Genomic DNA, 6,629 nt, shown 5'->3' on the forward strand with positions numbered 1-6,629 from the left:
TTTATGCAGGGTGAGAGATATGGGATTAATTTCATTTTGTTACATATGAATTTCCAGTTCTCCCAGCACCCTTTTTTGAAGTGTATGTTTTCTCCAATGTATGTTTTTCATGCCTTTGTCTACTATGAGATAATTGTATTTTGGTGGGTTTCTGTCTGTGTCTTGTATTCTGTACCACTGGTCTATGTACCTGTTTTGGTGCCAGTACTGTGCCATTTTTGTTACTTTGACTCTGTAGTATAATTTAAAATCTGGTATTGTGATGCTTCCTGCTTTACTTTTCTTGCCAAGGATTACTTTAGCTGTTCTAGGTCTCTTATTTTTCCAAACAAGTTTCATGATTGCTTTCTCTAGTTCTATGAAGAATGTCATTGGGATTTTAATAGGAATTGCATTAAATATGTATAAGGCTTTTGGTAGTATGGTCATTTTGAAAGTACTAGTTCTGCCTATCCAAGAGCACAGGAGATATTTCTATATTCTATGGTCTTCTTCAATTTCTTTCTTTAGTGTTCTGTATTTTTCACTGTAGAGGTCTTTAACCTTTTTTGTTAGATTGATTCCCAAATATTTCTTTTTTTTTTTTTTTGAGGCTATTTGAATGGGGTAGTTTTCCTAATTTCTCTTTTAGTAGATTCATCACTGACGTATAAGAACGCATTTGATTTATGGGTGTTGATTTTATATCCTGCTACTTTGCTGAATTCATTTATTAGTTCTAGAAGTTTTCTGGTAGAATTTTTGGATCTTCTAAATATAAAATCATGTCATTGGCAAACAGTGATAGCTTGAGTTCTTCTTTTCCTATTGGTATTCCTTTAATTTCTTCTAATTGCTCTGGCTAGAGTTTCAAGGATGAGTAAAAGTGGTAAAAGAAGGCATCCTGGTCCTGTTCCAGTTTTAGAGAGGATGCTTTCAATTTTTCTACATTTAGAATGATGTTGGCTTTGGGATTAGCATATATAACTTAGTTCTACATTTATTGTAATTTGTTCATATTGAAGAATAGGAAGCCCAGGGAATTGCCCTATTGTATGAAAGAACTTAATATATAAGAAGGTATGTTTCTACAAATAATAGTTTTAAAGAAGGACAAATTTTTAAATGTTATGAAAATGCCAATGTTCACCAGATTCTGCAAATATACTTCATCCTCTCCTTGAAGTAAGGAATCCAGCTCCTTGAATCTGCCTTACTAGAGGACTTGGGATAAATCTGTCTCCTTCTTCTCTATTCTCTCTACCCAACACTCAATGGTTCCCATGATCTCAAGTTGGATCTAACTATTCCAGCACCCTGGGAGCACAACTCTTAAACTGGCCTCTCACTTGTTCAAAGTCATTTCCCTAATTATTGGATAGGTTGGCTATTTTTACTGGGAGTAATTTGGCAAATACTCTCCACCCCTGAATAAACACTTTCACCAATGGATGTTATATTAGTCAGGGCTCTTTAGAGGAACAGAACCAACAGGAAGTATAATTATAAAAAGGGGATTTGTTAAATTGGCTTACACTACCAGAAGTTGAATAGTCCACAATGGCTGTCTGCAGGTTTGAAAGCTGGAAGAACCAACAGCTGTGCAGTCCAAAAGGTGGAAGCCCCAGAACAGGAGGAATCAACAGTGCTACCCTAGTCTGAGACCAAGGTTTCTGGAAACTACCTGGAGAATCACTGATAGAATCTGCTTGGAAGAGTGAAGAAGCAAGAGTCCAATATCTTCAGACGATCAAAAGAGCAATCAATAATCCAATCAAGAAGAGTTGAGCTTGCATCTGCATCTGCTTCCTTGTTCTTCCAACTTTTATTCCATCTTACTGGGCAGTACTGCCCACCCTTAGAGAGGGGCTCCACTTCAATTCACTATGCCACATTCTAATCATTCCTAGACACGCCCTCATGGACACACCCAGAAATCTCTTAATCAGTGGCATCTTTTTAATCATTTCAAGGTGATAATTCAAATTAACCATTATAGATGTATGTTATAATGCTTTCTCACCCTCAACTGAGACAATAAGTGTCATACCCCCAAATCAACAGCTGCAATGACACTTTTTCAGCAATATCCTGGTGGTGTCCTTTCCCTCTCTTGCAGCCAATAAGTAATCTAATGGCCATTTTATTACTTGTATACACCAAAAGTAGCCCCAAAATATTACATGTTGAAATTCAAATTCAATTTTTTAAAAAGGTGGTAGAGAAATAGAGTCAAATATTTTTCAGATCAGGAAATTAGTGATAATTTCTTAGTTTTGGAAAAAAATCAAACTGGAAAGATTGGCAGTTAAATATTTTTTTAAACCATCTTTGTAGTTAACACCAGTAAAACAGAATCATATAGGAAAAAGAAAACCTGGGATATTTAAGTGTTCTGTATGACAAACAGTTATAAACTATATTGTACATAGGATGCACTTGGATTTATAGCAAAATATCAAGACGTCTAAAGATATATAGGCAAGAATTATGAATAGATTGTTAGCAAGCAAGGAAATACAAATAATGTGAGAGTGGAAATAGTTCATCCTCACAGCTAATCTTAGAAATGCATATCAAATTAGTTAAAACAACATTTGAACTCTTCCATATTGGATAGCAGAGGAAGTGAGCATCAGAGATACTTATGTAGTGAACAGATATGCTTATGCAATACTTCCTGAATTTTGAGTCATGAAACCTTTTAGGCAAAAACTAACACCACCACATGACAAGTGCAAAAGATGTCAGGAATATCATCTCTGTAAGTTTATCATAAAAATTATTGAATGGAAGACAAAGATCTATTTGTTGAAAGAATTCATCAGCATTGTCAAACAACCACACACACACATTTTCTGTACATTTTTTGAAAAATATATAGCATAGAACCTGAAATATATATGATCACAGCACTAAAATTATAACTTTGAATACTATGTAGAAACAGACAAAGCTTACAGTGGAGACTAAATGAAAAAGAATAATAATAAAGAATTTATACTATACAATTATATAATACATACAATACAAAAAGACTGGCAGTTAATTTATAAAACTGAAAATCATGTTAAGAGTTGGGATTATGAATAGTATTTTTTAAACATTTTATTATGATTTTACAGCTCTTAGGATTTATAGAAAATGAAGTTGTTTTGTTCTTTGAGAGATTTGTTTCTGGAAAGGTAAGTCTTCTGTCATTCTTAGTACTGCCAGAAGAATGTTTTGTGAGTTGTGTTTGCTAAGGACATAATTCAAATTCTCCTTCACACTAAACTCTGTTTCCATCTCTATTGGCAGGGGGAAATCTTAGAACTAGAAAATCTCACCTCATTTTTGTGAGATTTCTTCTAATTGAGGGAAGCCCAAATTATTATCAGCACCCTAAAATTTCTCTCTCCTACTTAACTACACAAAAGGCAAAATAGTCATGAAAGCAAGGAGCTGGAATGTGTGTGAAATTATAAGAGCACTCAACTATCAGAGAAAATAGCCATAAATTATTCCTTACTAGAAACACCTATGGATCTAGCCACAGAGAATTGTACACTGACCTAAGGTTCTAGAAACATCTTTAAACTCTGAGGACTTTAACAATAATTTTTGAGAAAGAACTGTGTCAATTCAAGAAAAATAAGTAAGTAACTAAATTGTGGATATGCCTAGGAATTTCTTATTGTGAACTGGTGATATAAAATACTCAAACTCATAGTCACCCCCACGCAGCTTAAGTGTCACCAGCCACACACTGTTCAGGCCCACCCTACTCTGTAGTATTCGCAGCCCTTTCTTTTCAAGACGCCTGAGTAAGTGCATCATGGAGAGGAGGAGGTGGAGACCTTTGCCTTTCAAGCAGAAATTGCCCAACTCATATCTCTCATCATCAATACCTTCTAATCCAGAAAAAAAAATTTCTTTCATGAATTGATCTCCAGTGCTTCCAATGCCTTGGGCAAGATTCACTATGAAAGCCTGACAGACCCTTCCGAGTTGGACAGTGGTAAAGAGCTGAAAATTGACATCATCCTCAACACTCAGGAAAGAACCCTGACTTTAGTGGACACAGGTATCAGCATGACCAAGGCTGATCTCATAAACAACTTGGAAACCATTACCAATTCTGCTACTAAAATATTTATGGAGGCTCTTCAGGCTGGTGCAGACATATCCATGATGGTGCAATTTGGTGTTGGATTTTACTTTGCCTATCTGGTGGCAGAGAAAGTGGTTACGATCCCAAAGCACAATGCTGATGAACAATATGCCTGGGAGTCTTCTGCTGGGGGATCCTGCACTGTACCGACTGATCATGGCGAGTCCATTGACTGGGATACTAAAGTCATTCTCCATCTCAAAGAAGACCAGACAGACTCCTTCAAGGAGAGGCAGGTCAAAGAAGTGGTGAAGAAGCACTCACATCCTTTATTTGGAGAAGGAACGAGAGAAGGAAATCAGAGATGATGAGACAGAGGAAGAGAACAATGAGAAAGAAGAGGAAGATAAGGATGTGAGGAGAAACAAGATTGAAATGTAGGCTCAGATGAGGAGGATGACACCAGTAAGTATGAAAAAAAGAAAACAAAGAAGATTAAGGAGAAATAAATTGATCATGAAGAACTGAACAAGACCAAGTCCATTTGGACCAGAAACCTTGATGACATCACTAAGGAAGACTATGGAGAATTCCACAAGAGACTTACCAATGACTGGGAAGACCACCTGGTAGTCAAGCACTTCTCTGTAGAAGGTCAGTTGAAATTCAGAGCATTGCTATTCATCCCTCAGTGAGCTCCCTTTGACCTCTTTGAGAAGAAGAAGAACAACAACATCAAACTCTATGTCCATCATGTGTTCATCATGGACAGCTTGATGAACTGATACCAGAGTATCTCAACTTTATTCATGGTGTTGTTGACTCTGCGGACCTGCCCCAAAATATTTCCAGAGAAATGCTCCAGCAAAGCAAAATCTTAAAAGTTATCGGCAAAAGCATTATGAAGAAGTGCCTTGATCTCTTCTCTGAGTTGGCAGAAGGAAAGGAGAACTACAAGAAATTCTATGAGGCATTCTCTAAAAATCTTAAGCTTGGAATCCATGAAGATTCTACTAATTGGTGATGCCTTTCTGAGCTGCTCCTCTTTCATGCTTCTCAGTCTGGAGATGAGATAACTTCTCTGTCAGTGTGTCTCTGACATGAAGGAGACACAGAAGTCCATCTATTACATTAATGGTGAAAGCACAGAGCAGGTGATCCATGCTGCTCTTGTGGAGCACGTGTGGAAGCAGGGCTTTGAGGTGGTATACATGACTGAACCTATTGATCATGACTATGTGCAGCAACTCAAGGAGTTTGATGGGAAAAACCTGGTCTCCCTGACCAAGGAAGTCCTCGAGCTACCCGAAGATGAAGAAGAAGAAAAGAAAATGGAGGAGAGAAAGGCAAAATTTGAGAACCTTTGCAAGCTCTTAAAAGAAATCTTGAATGAAAACGTTGAGAAAGTAACAATCTGCAATAGGCTTGTGTCTTCACCGTGCTGTATTGTTACCAGTACCTATGGCTGAACAGCCAACATGGAGCAGATAATGAAGACCCAGGCACTTCAGGACAACTCTACAATGGGCTACGTGATAGCCAAAAAGCACATGGAGGTCAACCCTGACCACCCCATGTGGAGACACTGTGGCAAAAGGCAGAGGCAGACAAAAATGACAAAGCAATCAAGGACCTGGTGGTGTTGCTATTTGAAACTTCACTGCTCTCATCTGTCTTCTCCCTTGAGAACCTGCAGGCCCTCTGCATTCCCATCTACCACATGATAATGCTAGGACTAGGCATCCATGAAGATGAAGTGACAGCGGAGGAACCCAGCAATGCTGTTCCTGATGAGATATCCCCTCCCAAGGGTGATGAGAATACAATTCGCACAAAATAAGTAGATTAGGAGTTGCTACTGAGAAATATTCCCTCTGTGTAGTTTCCCTATGACTCCTTCAGTAGCCTTGAATGGCCCTTTTCCACCTGGCTTCCTCTGCCGATGGATGTTCTAGGGGTTTTTCTCTTGTCCTTGGCATCTTAAGGTAGGAAACAAGGGCCTCACCCCCATCTCCTACCTAGCCTGGCAGCAGGGTTGGATATTGTATTGTATTTTTTGTTGTTTTTTTGTTGTTGTTCCAAAATTAAAGTATGCATAAAAAAGAAGATGCAGTTTTATAAAAAAAAAATACTCAAACTCTTCTCACATTTTAAGCATAGCAACATAGGAGTAACTTTTATTAATTTAGTTTTTACATTTAGTGTATACATACCTGAAATTTATGAGTCAAAAAATTCTGCAAGGATGGGTTTTAAAAAACAACACTCTTTTCATCCTAATTTGCTTTCTCCACAGGATTCATTTTTAGCTAAATCTTCTCACATGTACTTCCTTATTTCTAAATAATTGTTTATGCTGACACTTTCGAATACTATTTCCATTTTTAGGCACTATGAAGTAAGTAGGTAATACCATCCTTTCCCCTACACACACACACACACACACACACGTATTCCAAACTTCTTAAATTCGGGTGAGTATTCCATTAATTTTACTTTAGAGTGTTTTCTACCATGATTATTTTTTATTTTCTGAAAAGTACTTTGTTTTCCTGTA

At 37.4% G+C, this 6,629-nt stretch overlaps 1 pseudogene; it reads left to right on the forward strand.

Annotated features, from left to right (window-relative positions):
* The first annotated feature begins 3,786 nt into the window (after positions 1 to 3,786).
* LOC124983088 (heat shock protein HSP 90-beta-like) lies at positions 3,787 to 5,921 on the forward strand (annotated as a pseudogene).
* Positions 5,922 to 6,629: the final 708 nt, after the last annotated feature.

This window comes from Sciurus carolinensis, chromosome 4 (genome assembly GCF_902686445.1).
Source record: "Sciurus carolinensis chromosome 4, mSciCar1.2, whole genome shotgun sequence".
Lineage (NCBI taxonomy): Eukaryota > Metazoa > Chordata > Mammalia > Rodentia > Sciuridae > Sciurus > Sciurus carolinensis.